Raw genomic sequence first — 14,554 nt, 5'->3', positions numbered from 1 at the left:
GTTTGGACATGTGTTGAGGAGGAATAGTGGATATATTGGTCAAAGAATGTTGGAGATGGAGCTGCCGGGTAGAAGGAGAAGAGGCAGACCTCAGAGAAGGTTTATGGATGTAGTGAAGGTGGACATGGAGATGGTTGGTGTAAAAGTAGAGGAGGCAGTGGATAGGGCAAGATGGAGGCAGATGATCCGCTGTGGCGACCCCTAAAGGGAGCAGCCGAAAGAAGAAGTTGTACTAAAATATCTTCTGCTTACAAACACCAGTCCAACATGGATTGAAATATTTGCAAGAATTTCTCTGCTAGTTTCAATTCAACTTCACTTGCTCTCAGACAGATGCGTGTGCGCATTACACAATCTAGCCTGTGACTCTTTAGGCTGTGTGACTGAGCTGAACTCAGCCTCAAAGTCAACCTCAGTGCTGATTTCCATGGTGAAAAGTGACAATAGCCAAATTAAATAACTCAAGAATAAAAATTACTCATGAACTGAAAAAACAAAAACAAATGACATATGTGGTAGAAGTGATTTATAAAGACTGTCAACGAGAGGAATTTCATGAATTCTAGTACAGCAAAAAAGCAGGTGAGTCGATAGGCTTCAGCCGGACTGTTAATATGCTGTGGTCACCTATCATAGCACACATTTGCTATCCATCATGGATATTTTGAACTACATTAACAAAGTTTTCTGCATCATCATACAATCATTCCAAGCAAACTGCGGAATCCACAACCAAACAGAGGTGGACAGCACAACCAAATAGTGGTGCAAAATGGTAGCTATTAGCATCACTACGGAGCAAGGTCCACTCAGAATCATTACTTAGTGGGTGCCTGAAACCTGTGAGGAGACATACCTGCTGAAACTTTTTCTTTGTGTTCTCCCTGAGGTTAAAGCTGGCTTTAGTCAGCTTCTTAAAAATTCCACTGCATCTTATACAAAGCAGTAGTTAAATGTTACTGCTTCTCCATTTAAAGTGGAACAGAAAACTTTAATAAAAAGCTGGTGGACTATGGCTTCACCCTAGTAGCTGGCACCTTTTGTTGATGTCTTCACAAATGAGTTGGCATATTTCTGGTATTAGCGTGGGTATTTGAGGTTATCACATTAAGGAATATCATAGATTGTGTTAAATAGAACTAGGATTATCATTTCCATTACTGTGTATTTTACAGCATGATATCTAATTGTACTCGATTTGCAGCATTTATCGCTCCCCAACTCCCTCAACAATGAAAAAATGAATATTAATAAGCGGGTCATGACATCCTAGATAGTTACTAGCTTCTATTTTTTGGTCCTCATATCTTCTACCTTGGAATCTACAGTTTGTAAACCTACTTAGTTGACACCAAATGTGACAAATTCACTAAATGATGTAGAGAGTTTACTCCATAGCATAAGCAAGCTTGATGTTTATCGACACTCACATTCAACATATTCTATGTGGCATAGCTGCGCTTTATACAATCTGCCAAACTACACCACAATGTTCTTAAGAGTTAAAAACTGCCGCCTTGCCAGCAGGACTTGTAACCCATCAGGCTGCACTTTGATTAACTCAGCATCACCAACTAAAGTAGATCCAGATGCTTTGTGCAGAAGATGGTTGGAGCACTTCCAACACTGGGCCAACCAGGCTGCATTCCAGGCTCCTGAACAGATGCCAACTCTGGATTCTTAATTCGTTAAATGTCACTGCACCGAGTGCTCTGGCTACTGCCTGCGGTCTTCAGACATAAGCTTGGAAATGTCATCATTCAGTCCCTATTCAAAACAGTTTGGGGTAAAAGAGACACAGACATAAAGAGGTGTCAACTGGATTACTGCAAAGCCTCTCGCACAACGGCAATCCTGAAACCATTTTCGCAGAAGACAGTGGCGGCGAATCTGCTGGGCTTTTTTCCCAGCTTTTCTACTTAGGGGAGCAGATGGAAGTTGACAGCAAAGACATTCATTCGTTAATTCTGACTGGATGAAAGAGAGGAAGATGAACGACGGCTGCAGGTATTCGGGTCTCGTTCCTCAGCTGTGCAAGGTGGATGTAATAGAACTCAGTGTTGCGGTCTGTCCTGAAGATAACCCAGTGCTGGGGACACGCTTCGTTCTGCTGGTTCTGTCTGTCACTTTTAATCCCAGCCTGAGAGAGGAAGAGACACGTCTGGTCGACAGGAGAAATGGAGGGGGATGAAACTGGAATGATAGCAAAGGCAAGTTCTGGGTTCCACGGAGAAAAGCCTGTGTGAATGATGGGGACGTTCTGATATGATTGGAAAGAGCGGAATTGGAGTCTGTCCAGGCAGGTTAATGGACTGGTATCAGTTTATGAAGAGTGAACCCAATTCTGACCCTTTCTTACTGCTATTCAACTACGATGTGCTCCATTTATGTCTAGTGTTGTTGTAGTAGTAGTAGTATTATCATCAATCAGCTAAAACATACTATTCACACTATACATTCTACAGTGACTTCAAGTTTTGACTGACTTCTCTTTGAATGCTCTTTTTTTACTGAGGCATTAAGTAATGACCAAAATAATTAGAAACTGGTCAATCAAATCAGCTTAAATTTAAAGTAAATTGTGGCCTAGTATGTCTCAAATCAATTTCATTGGTTTTACCATTTGTTTTTTTTATACTTAAGTGTTTGAGTTTTTTTTACACAAGTAGACATAGATGTAAAATATGTAAAATATGTAAAATGTACACAACGATGAAACATCACAGACAACACCAAAAAAAAAAGGGTTGTCTATGGTTACAAAACTCAAATGATCAAGTGATCATATGTAAAGATACAATATCCTTGCATTTATTTCTATTTATTCCTTATGGTGTCGCATGTCATCCATTTTCAACACTTGTTAGCACATATATTTTCCCTCAATCGAAGTTCCTAAGACATTTTTTTCTAGTATATAAATTTGTCTTACAATTTCCACCCACTGTTCTGTTGAGGGGGGTTCAATTTTATACCAAATTCATGTTATTGCTTTTTTGCTGGCTGTCAAAAGAATTCTTGTCACATATTTATCATTAACCATAACATGTTCATCTATATCTCCAAGGTACATAACTTTGCATTCTTCAGGGACTAAATAACCCAAAATGTCTTTCACCGCATCATATACACTTTCCCAGAAAGAGTACAGTTTCCAAAAGATGTGTGTATGATTGGCCTCCTTATTCCCACACATCCTCCAACATGGCTGCTGATTACCAATTTGTAAACTCCGTATTTCAGGAGTTATAACATAACGGGTCAAATTCTTCCATCCAAATTCTTTCCATATCCTTGAGTTAGTGGTCATGTGCTGTGTTATACACATTTTAGTCCACTCTTCCTCTGTAATATCAATGCTTAACTCCCTCTACCATTTAGCTTTTATGTACAGAGTCAAGGAAGCCTGACATGGTTTTACCAAATGTGACGTATGTTAAGTGTGCACTTCCTGCACTATTATCAATGAAAATACACATATGAGATTGGGACGTTAAAATCAGATAGTCAAGATCAAAGGACCCAGGACTGAGAGCTAAAAAGCACACAATAGCAGGATCAGTGTGGGACTTCTCTGTTTGCCACATCTGTATCACACCGTCGATAATCATGGGCAATCAATTTGACCTGCTGTGCTTCTGTAAGAACAGAAAATCTCTTGGCACAAAACACACTGATAATAGAAGGTGAGGAACAGCTTCTGATGTCTGTAGCATTGCCAGGGATTGAACTGGAAAAACCTAGGAACGAAGAGACTAACTAGAGTCCGGTATATTGTTCAGGAGAAGACATGCAGAGCCGTGCAAGCTTACAATAATAAAAATGGAAATACAAAACAGATGCAAATTGAATGGATCATCAAACCTTTTCTGCAATCAACACAATTAAACAATTAGGGATTCTTTCAGTCATCCATTTCAGCAATAACAGACTCATTACTGCTGTCTGTCTAACGCACACGCACACACACACACACACACACACACACACACACACACACACAGAGCTGTGCAAAACTTTTAGGCATATGAAGATTAGAATCGAAACTTCTCTTAGTGGCAGCTCAGTATTGCTTGTGGTCATCATCCAGTACCGGTTTTGGTTACTCAACACTTCACCATGATGTGTCAAGTCTGCTGGGTGAGTGAATTAAAAGCTGCACCAAGTTTTTTTTTTTTTTGGTTAAAATTGATAGTGGCCTTACTGATCTTGAGAAAGAGGTGATGGATCAGATTCTGGGAGTTTTTCCAGATGCACAGGTTCAAAAAGAAGTAAAGTACAAAGTCAAAATGTTCCACATGAATATACGATGACAAGACACTGTTAGAAATAAAAGGTTCTGCACAGTTCATTTCCATTCATTAAGGTACAAACAATGCAAAAGTTCCCTCAAAGGTAAAACAGTTAATTTAAGGTCTAATTGTGCACCTTTAATACGTTTTTCCAGGTTAAAAGTACATATTTGTATTTTTTCATCTAGTGTTTTAAAACATAACAATATAATAAAAAGCCTGGAGATGAGATGAGGTGTGGAGTCAATACAACTTAGAAAATATAATTTCAATGGATTATGGTACAATTATGTTCCCGGACTAAAGGTACTGAGATGTACCCTTGAGTGTCTCACCCCAGTGACAAGAAAGGGTATTGCCCCAGTGACAGTTCCGTGCCATTATTCTGGGAGTGTAGTAGATAATTCACTCACATCCTCAGAAGACACATCTTTCACAAAGTTTTGACTGAGTTGTCTTTGAATACTCAAAGCGTTTTCAACATGCTTGCTATCGTCAGACTCATCCACTCAGGGAAGGGGTCAGAAGCACTATTGATGTTACATGCAATTACACATTTTCACCAAATCCCCAAAACTTACATACAGTAGCTAAGTAGTGTATCCAGGGTGCATCCAGGAGATATCTGGAACCACACTAGCTCACAAGATATCAACCATTTGCTGCATTTATATTTCTTTGCATTTATTCTAATAATGGGGGGTTTTTAGCAAATGGTTTTAACCTCTTCTACTTATTGAGACCACCGGTTGGATCCAAAACACTGTCATATTCTTCATAACTTTCATATTTCATAAGCTATATTCAAAAAGTGGGTGTCATATGAGGCTGTAACTGTCACCTGTTCACTATTTCTTTTCTTCTACTGAAACTCGACCCATTTTTCCACAAACCTGGGCTATAAACTATAAACAGGTGGCATCTCTTCAGTGATCTGCTCTGTAAAAATTAATTTTATAAAATAATACAAAGAGCGTCTAAAGATTTTTGGCTTTCAGCTGTAAATTGTAAGCATATAGCAATATGTGTGATCATAAAACACATTCTGTTAAATTGAGGGGAGATTTTACAGATAAATAAATAAAATAAAAATTTATTCCATGCAGTTACTCAATAATTTGCATTACGATTCATGTAAATTCAGATAGACAAACCAAAATATACCCTGGAGAACAAGTGTGCTTAGGGGCCTGAGACTTCTGCACAGTACTGTATATGACTGTGGTTCACACATAGACAGTAAAGGAAGTTACAGCCAGCTCTGCAAGGTCTTTAATAAATGCATGATCTTGTTTGCTCTGCATCACTTTCTGCCTTGACCTAACACAGACATCCTCACACACACACACACACACAGACACACACACAGACACACACACACACACACACCCACACACACACACACACACACACACACAGAGCAAAAGAAACCAAGGCAACCCAGCTCTGCAGCGAGGCAAAGCATGATAAGGTTATTCAGTGTGGACAGTGAGGCAAGAGACAGTATTTGCTAATCGCAGTGGCTGGAGGCAGAGACAGTGTCAGTGTCTGTCTGAAGCAGAGGAAACCCAGGAGGAGTGGATTAGCACACTTAATGACTCCGCCACTCACACAGCACCACACGCGCACACACACTGGGTGCAAAAATGCATTGCTGTATCATGAGGCATCGATCACATGCTGGTAATTCACTGCCGTTGGAATAATATGATCAGTTATAATTAACCTCTGCTTGGATGGGATTCGATTTACATGGAGTCCTGGGCTCATTTCTCCTTCCACAGGTGTTCCTGTGAATTTATTTTCATTCATAATGCAGAGCAAGGAGGATCATGTATTTATTAAAGACCTTGCAGAGCTGTGAATAACTTCCTTTACTGAAAACTGTGTGTGAACCACAGTCATATGCAGTACTGTGCAAAGGTCTTGGGCAGCTGAGCCCATTTGTGTTTGCACAAACCACCATATTTCATCAGAATAAATGCAGATCCATGTCAGTGCTGTTCTCCCTCCTGCTCTAAGAAAATTACAGGCCTCCTGTTTTTCACCAAAATACAACTGGAATCGAGTCTGGATACAAATCCCTGCGATTTTGGTGGATTTTCCAGGCAGATGTCGCATCACATTGGACATTTTTATTGTTACAACTGGTCTTATTGAGTCTCCAAGCACTCATATCTATATTAAACAAACATTTTTGCACCATTTACTTGGTCTGAAGCAGGAGAATGAAAAGTGATATCTGATAAAGGGGGGCGATTATAATGGCAGCTACATTTATAGCACTTTAAATTCACATATATCTACACAATATCATCAAAGTGTTACTTCAGGACAATACCATCAACTTTTCATGTGATTAAAGTGTAAACATATGACCCTGTGGGACACAAACATCTAGGTTTGCAGAATTTATAGCCCCAAAACTCGCACCCCCTAAATTGATCTAGTCAGAATGGGGCTTGACAACAGAGAATAGTTATTCATTTATGGCAATGACTGTGTATTCCAGCTTATTTAATCTCAGAAATAAGAAATATTGCAGTGCATATTGTGTATCATGAAAATGACGAAGTACAGTGATATGATATTTTTGCCATATTGCCCACCTTTCTTTAAGTCACTATGTTTACATGCACACCAATAAAATGTTGATCACCCTATATAAGGTTTGATCACTTTTTTCAGTGTCTGATCTTAATCTTGTATCTAAATGTCAAATATCTTCTGAAAAATTAATACATTACACTATACGTTTAAGTTTACAGCGCTTGTGACATCTCCAACATCAACATGGGAGCTCAGTGCTAGCTTTCACGTGTGCTAATGGCTAAGATCGACAGCAATTAGACGAGTGACAGCGAGGCACAAAATAGCACATCTACAAATGGGGTCAAGGGTCATATTGGATTATGCTGCTGAGGGTCAGGGCCGAGCCACACATACTGCAGTGTCGGTTACGTTAGCACTAGTGGCTAGAAAGAGGCTAATCAATCCAATCGGCGTAATTCCCAAAGCTAATGAGCGCAACTAGAGTTAACACTCCATTCCATTTAAAATGATTACAGTCCTCCAGCACAGCAGGCCCCACTAAACCCCCTGGAACCCCAGAGACACCGCAGAGGATAATGAGGACGAAATGATCTATTCTATAATAACAAAAATTATATTTCCCCTTATTTTAATAACAGAACTCTTACATTTCTGTTCTGTTCTAATAGAGTGTGGGGAAGCATAATGACGCTAGCTGTCCACTCTCTCCAGTGCGAATCCGAGTGGTTAATCCTCAGGCCCCTTTAATTGAATCACTCAGATTATCTCCCCTTATCGGAAATAGGGCGGACAGTCTTAGCAGCAAACTCCAAATCAATAGCAGCCATTACGAGCAGTCAGAACAAAACACAAATGCAGGAAAACACGGGGCTCCGTGGCTGTGCCGTCCAGCCGACCGTAAACCAATCGAAAGGTCGCACTGGCTGGACCAAAATAGGCACAGGGGCGATCCAGGCCAAATCCTGAGCTAACCTTCCTCCAGCTCTCCCACTATGGGTCACTGACTGAGGGATTAGTGGAGGGTCAGAGAGATGAAGAGCAGGTTGCCTTTTAGGAGTGGAAATCTCTGACCTCTCAACGATTCCATTAGGATTCTTCAAAGAATATTCATCATCAAATCTCAAATCTCACCACAATTTGATTCATTTCAATGCAGTTTGATGATTTCACTTGATTACAGATATTTAGGAAAAGATTCAGAGCGTCAGCAACTCCCATTTCACAATGACTTGATTACAGTTCACAGGAAACTGCTTTGTCACATCTCGGGTTTCAGATTTGATTCGATTCTAAGTGTCACAAACTATTCAGGAAAGAATTAATGACTCATGGAATCTTAAATATCACCACAAACTGACAGAACTGCATCAAAGAACCCGCTCATCATTCCATCAGTTTCAGTTCAATGCGATTTCATGATTTTATTACTTAGGAAACGATATAGTACTGCAGGAAATCTCAAATTTCAGATTTCATCAGAAGATGTGCGCTTTCTTAGGAATCGATTCATGGACTTATTAATGTCAACACAATTTACCTGAACTGCATCAGGAAATCTCAAATTTCATAATGATCTGCACTTTTTCAGGAAACAACCGTCCTTCATAACATTTCAAATTTCAGGTTTGATTCGAAAAATCATAAAACTGTATTTTTTTCAGAAAATGTGATTGTGAGTAAGCTGAATTACATCAGCAAAGCCTCTCTTCTTGCAATGATCTGATTACAGTTATTTTTTTTTTAAAAAACAATTAAATGCATAGCAAAATCTCAAATTAACCATTATTACATGTTTACCTTTTGATTCAGAGCATAAAGGAAATGTCAAATTGTAAAACACTATGGCACGATTACGATTCTTTGGGAAACGATTCCAAACCTCAAGAAATCTCAAGATTCAACCACAATTTGATTTGATTCAGAACGACGTACATAATTATTTACTAGGAAAATACAACAAGGTACCAAAATCCCATTCTCAACATTCCAAAACCAATGGCTCCACATCTTCACATCTGTTTCCTTCATCTCTCTCTCTCTTTTACTCTCCTCCTGCCTTTTGTCTACTCACACAAACAGACGGGCCGCTGCGTGGTTGGGTGTTGGCTGGTGGAGACATGGTCCAGTCTGTCTGAGGGGACACTGAATGTTCAGATGAGAAGAGACTGAGGGAAGTCCATTGGTCTGCAGCTGGGGCTTCCAGCCCTTTGCCCTTCCTCCACTGTCCACTGCACTAAGAACTCTAGGTCAAACGCTCCAGTGCTCAGCAAACACCACACAGCCAAACACTCACAGTGGGCGGGACAGGGGGTGGAGCCTGGAGGACAGACAGGCTGGAGCTTCTTAACATCGCTCACTTTCTCCTCTCACTCTACCCTTCCTCTTTCTTTGTCTCTCTCTTACTCTCCCTCTTCTCTCTCTCTTCCCCCCAGAGTTCCTTTTTTATTCCTTTCTTTCTTCCCCTCCACCTCCTGTTTCTTTAGTTCACTCTATCCCTCTTTTCCTTTTCTTTTTCCCCTTTCCCTTCTTTTTCTCTCTCTATTCTATTTTGCCTCTTCTCTTTTTTTCTATTTCTATTCCTTTTTTCACTCTTCTCTCTTCCTTTTTACTCTTTATATTCTTTTTTTCACTCTTCTTACCTTTTCCATCTCTCTTTATTCCTTTTCCTTATTTGCCCTATTTTCCCTTCCCCCCCCATTCCCTATTCTCTCTTCCTTTTCCCCTTGTTCCCACTTCTCCCTTCCTTTTCCCTCTCTTTATTCCCTCTTCTCTCTTCCTTCTTTGTCTGCATCTATTCCTATTTCCCTTCCTTCTTTTACCATCACATTCTTCCCTCACTCTCTCCATTTTTTTCTTCCCTTCGCTCTATTCCCATCTCACTTTTCACCATTCTTTCTTCCTCTCTCTGTTTTTCTCTTTTCTCTATTCCTTTTCCTCTCTCACAATTATTCTTTTTCTCCCTTCTTCCTCTCTTCTCCTTTCCTTCTCCCCTTCATGCTTTCTCCTCTCCCGTTTCTCCATTTCTTCTTCCTCCCTTCATTTCTCTACTCCTTCTTTTCCTCTCTCTTCCCCCTCTCTAATTCTCTCCCTCTTCCTTATTTCATTTCCTCTTTTCTTCCTGTCTTTCCATCACCCGCCTCTATCTATCATTCTGTTCCTTTCTCCTTTCCTTTCTATTCCTTCTTCCTATCTTCCCATTACACCCACTGCATCTCTCTCTCTCTCTCTCTCTCTCTCAGCTTTGACACTGTTCACTGCATATTTATTTATAGTCTGGGTGATCCCTCTAATGCCCTGACTGAGACAGAAAGACAGAGATTTACCATGACATGGAGCTCATAGACGTGTCTGGGAGATCCCTTCCTTAACATTCCTGAGATCACACACACCCACACGCCGTGCTTTAAATAGCCAATGGCTAATAGTGATTCACAAATGATGAATGGAGTTATACTGGGAGAGTCTGGATCCCATCCAGCTGTGTTGGGCTATTAAAAACAAGCCGGAGTCAAATCACTACCACTGTGTGCATCACTAAAACCCTCCTATGCTTTTATTTTCAGATCTTCAAAAGAGCAGCTTCAGTCCCTTTGACTACTGTCTCATCAGTTCTCAGCACTAGTGTTTTGGCACATAGTTACAGATATACAGCATTTAATCAAAACCCTAAAAAACAGCGCAAAATGAGCAGATGCATCTCTCGCTTTGATTCTGCTTTGACCAGGACTTCACAGTCGCCCAGTCATGACTCGGATAACCAGCGCACTCCTTCATGTGTTTTACAGTTCTTTCATCTGTCATGATCTACAGTCAGTGATGAGACTGATAACGCTTGCTAGCAACTGCAGTACACCCAATGTCAGAGACCACCAATCAAAACTGCCATTCAGTGCAAGTACAACTGTTCAGTATTTAGTGTGCCCACCTCTTGCCCCTTCCCTTTATCATAGCGTCCATTCTTTTTGATAAACTTGCTTTCAGCTTGTTAAATTTTAGATGTTGGTTGGATTTTCTGCTTCTCTGTAATTCCAAACACATCTAGGGACGCTAAGGTCAGGGTTGGACCCCAACAGCTTGATTTGCAAGTTTTCTTTCTTCTTAACAGCTACACATCCTTCCAGACCCATTGTGCTGAGTTTTCTTCTCACAGTGGAAGGATAGGCAGAAACACCTGTGGATACTGACTATAGAGCCGGGGTTACACTGCACGATTTTTACCCCAATTTTAGCTGTTATGCTCAGTCCGGCCATGTCTACGCTAGTTGGCTCTAGTCTGGGTCAGCTGAAGTCGACAGTTGGAGAGAAACAAGTCAACGACTCAATATGACTCCTGCAACAGCCATTGAATACAAAGAGCATGAAAGAAGAAAATACAGCAAGTAAACAAAGAAAATGGCAAAAAAGTCACTCATAAGTGGAGCAAAGCTTTTTAATTATACGTCTAAAAAAAAAAAAATTCACACTGATGACATTTAAATCCATGAGCCTCAGTTTAACATATTTACCTGCTGATTCTTTACTGTGTCAGTGCAAACAGCAGAGAAAACAGCAGCAGCAGCGAGCAGTTCCATGTTTGTTTGGTTCTCCTAGTAATGTTGAGTAGTGTGTGATCCCTAATCATTTAGTGTGTGATCCCCAATGTTTTAGTCACCCAAAAATCTGCAAAAACAAATAGTAGTAAACATAATAATACAGGTTTGCACTGCAGATTCACACATACTGTGAAAATCCACATTAAGGCAAGACACAGTATACCCACCAATCCAATACTAAGGCCCAATCAATATACTGGCTTGCTGATACGGAGGTGTCTTGGACGTATCAGTATGTGGAAAATTCCCACATATAAAAGTACTGGTGATGAACAGCCCATTTCATATTGTATCAAACAGCAGACATGAAGAAAATTATCAGAAAAACAGTTCCTTGCATCTTTGTAGAGACTGCTAGACTGATCACTAATCAGATGTCACTGAACCACTGCTTATTACAAATGGCCAAAAGCCAATGTCCCATTAATCCAATCTGTGTCCACCAACACTTTCCCCATGTGTATACAGTGGCTGTAATTGGTTAATCCATCTCTGCCCTTGCTGGCCAGCCTGCATGGATGTTCCTAAGTCTCTCTGTACCCAGGCCTGTTCTGTACTGGGGCCTAATGGAAAAGGAGCTTTTAATGAGCTCAGCTGCCTTCTGTTCACAGACAGGCACAGGATCACATAGGATTTAGGTGTCCATCTGACTGCCTGACAGCATGGACGAGGACCCGAGAGATCAAACCTGCCTTTGGACCTGCAGGCTGAAGGAGATCTTTCTTCAATTACTGGAAGGAACCAGTGAAATCGATTGAACAAAGATTGTGTCTCCTAACCAGTGACTGTCACAAACAAATCAGATCAAGAGTTTGAGGACCACATTTTCATAGACAACAAGCCCCACTAACACAGTTTTATAAGTCTTTACAAAGTCCTAGCAAAAAGAATGTGATTTTGTTTAGCAAGCAGCTGGTAGACTGCCAGCAGGCCAACAGGCTCATCCATCATTTTTTCTGACTATTACTGAAAGATTCACTGTAACACTGTGACGGGACGGCTGAATACTACTCTTTTGAAAATTCTGAAATTCAACGCTGGAGGCATTTTCTCACCTAGCAAGCTAAAGCATATGCTAAAGCGAGTACAAAGCAGACGTCAGCTTCCTATTCTAATTTTCCCATTCCACCTTAAATGGTGCAGCAGTTAAATCAGTACTTAAATCAGCTTCTTATTCATATTTTCTCATTCCACCTTAAATTGTGCAGTTGTTACATTCTCATAAACAGGAAGCTGAAGTTTTTTCCTGAAGCAAATTTTCCTGTTCCACCTTAAATAGTAAAGCAGTTACATTCTGAAAAACACAAAGCATAAATCAGCTTCGTATTTGAATTTTCCCATTCCACCTTAAATTGTGCTGCAGTTACATTCTGGTGAACACGAAGCTTAAATCAGCTTTGTATTTCAATGCTCCCGATCCACCTTAAAAGGGTAAAGCAGTTACATTCTGAAGAACATGAAAACTCCAGTTTTCCCGTTCTACATTAATGCTGTAGCAGTTACATTCTGGCAAATGCAAAGCTGAAGTCAGCTTCCTATATGAATTATTCTGTTCCACCTTAAATGCTGCAGCAGTTACATTGTGGAGAACACGGGTCAATAAATAACAGAAGAATAAATCAATTTCTTTTCCCAATTTTGTTCTCGTTTATCTTTAAATTCTGCAGTTACATGCTGACAAATACGAAGGTGAAGAGAGTCTGCCCTTTTTCCTGCAAATGGACAAGGTTCCAGGCCCTTCAGCTGACACGCCCCCAGCATTCAGAGCAGAGAATACCTCTCATTCTTTCATGACGTTAAATTCTAATTTCATACTTGACGATTTTTTAATCATTTAAGTTCGGCGAGGGGGTGAAGAACACATTTATTTCTGTTTTACATTGATTCTAAAGACTGGTCTGCTTATTTTGACTAAAATAACTTTAGCTGGAATACACAAATACATTCATCACAACACCCACAAAAACTTAACTGGAACTGTGATTGTCCAAAACATAATAAAACCACTGTGAAAGCTCATTTGCATATTGTAGCATTCAGTGAAATCAGCATCACAAAGGTCGACATTGTGATTACAGTTACAGTCTCTGGGAACAAAGAGAAGAATAAAAATGTATTCTAAACCCGAGTGTCATATTAACCATCCAACAAAGCTTGAATGAAAATTATAAGCTCATCAGACCTGAGAACAGTGTGGGCGTGGCTAAAGAGCACCTTGATTGGCAGCTCTCTGTCCAACAGGCTCCACCTCTCATGCTGAACTAAAATTATTATCTAGGTTTTATATGACGGTAACTGGAGAAAAAGGAAACAGATGAGCACATGTGCAGACAGATGGACAGACAAACAAAGATGAGAGAAGCCAACTTTTTGATAGGTCAGGGGGGATGCTTACAGAAGCATTACCCAATTTTAGGACCACCCAGTGTGAATCGAGAGGAGAGCAATAAGGTGAAATATGTTGGTCATGTATTGGTCATATGAACACTATTCAGGGTTTACTTAGTACATGCTTACTGTCTGCCCGCAAGAACAAGATTTAGACTCGCTGGGTCTTAAACAAGCAACACAGCCTTGTTCTACTTTCTACTGCGGTAATCAGGCTTTTGTCAGGCCTCTTATTTGGTAACAGTGTGGCACATAAACGCTGAACAGGTGGGTAGGTGAAGCAGTCTTGGGCCTTTGGAGGCGTTTTTCCCCCTTATCTTTACCTTTAATTTATTTCCCCACACAAACAACAATTACAACTGCATAAATAAATACAAAAATAATAATAGCAACAGTTTTTGGTCTGGTCATTTTGAGGCAAGTCTTAACACAGAATTGGACCCGGGCGCAAACACAGTTATATTGTGTGAGTTGCAGCTTAAGCTTTTCAGATTAAAAGAACATGATGAAAGCTCCGTTGTAAAAGCTGAGGTTGAAGTACACACTCATCCTTTGGCCACAACACTACATAATCTAGCAATAAAGAAGAGAACTGTCACATGAACTTTACTGTCTGAGACCTCTTAGCTTAGCCTGATGCCTTCTTCTCTGAAGCCATTTCGCCTGAGGCCAGTCTGTACTGCCTGATGTATGAGAGCTAAGACATCATAGGCACTTTTCATAGTTCTG

The 14,554-nt window shown here is 40.2% G+C and overlaps 1 protein-coding gene across 7 annotated transcripts in view; it reads right to left on the bottom strand.

Annotated features, from left to right (window-relative positions):
• Positions 1–14,554, bottom strand: part of camkk1a (calcium/calmodulin-dependent protein kinase kinase 1, alpha a) — a 145,289-nt gene that overhangs the window by 94,770 nt on the left and 35,965 nt on the right. Inside the window, exon 1 of one of the 7 annotated variants that reach the window (XM_017701722.2) lies at positions 8,917–9,196. The exons of the other annotated variants lie outside the window; for them this stretch is intronic. The gene's annotated coding sequence lies outside the window, so the exon portion shown is untranslated. Of the gene's footprint in view, positions 1–8,916; positions 9,197–14,554 lie in introns of those variants that run through there. 7 annotated transcript variants of the gene reach the window in all.

This window comes from Pygocentrus nattereri, chromosome 23 (assembly GCF_015220715.1).
Source record: "Pygocentrus nattereri isolate fPygNat1 chromosome 23, fPygNat1.pri, whole genome shotgun sequence".
NCBI lineage: Eukaryota > Metazoa > Chordata > Actinopteri > Characiformes > Serrasalmidae > Pygocentrus > Pygocentrus nattereri.
Note: the sequence above shows the minus strand (reverse complement) of the source record. Positions and strands in the feature narration are given on the sequence as shown.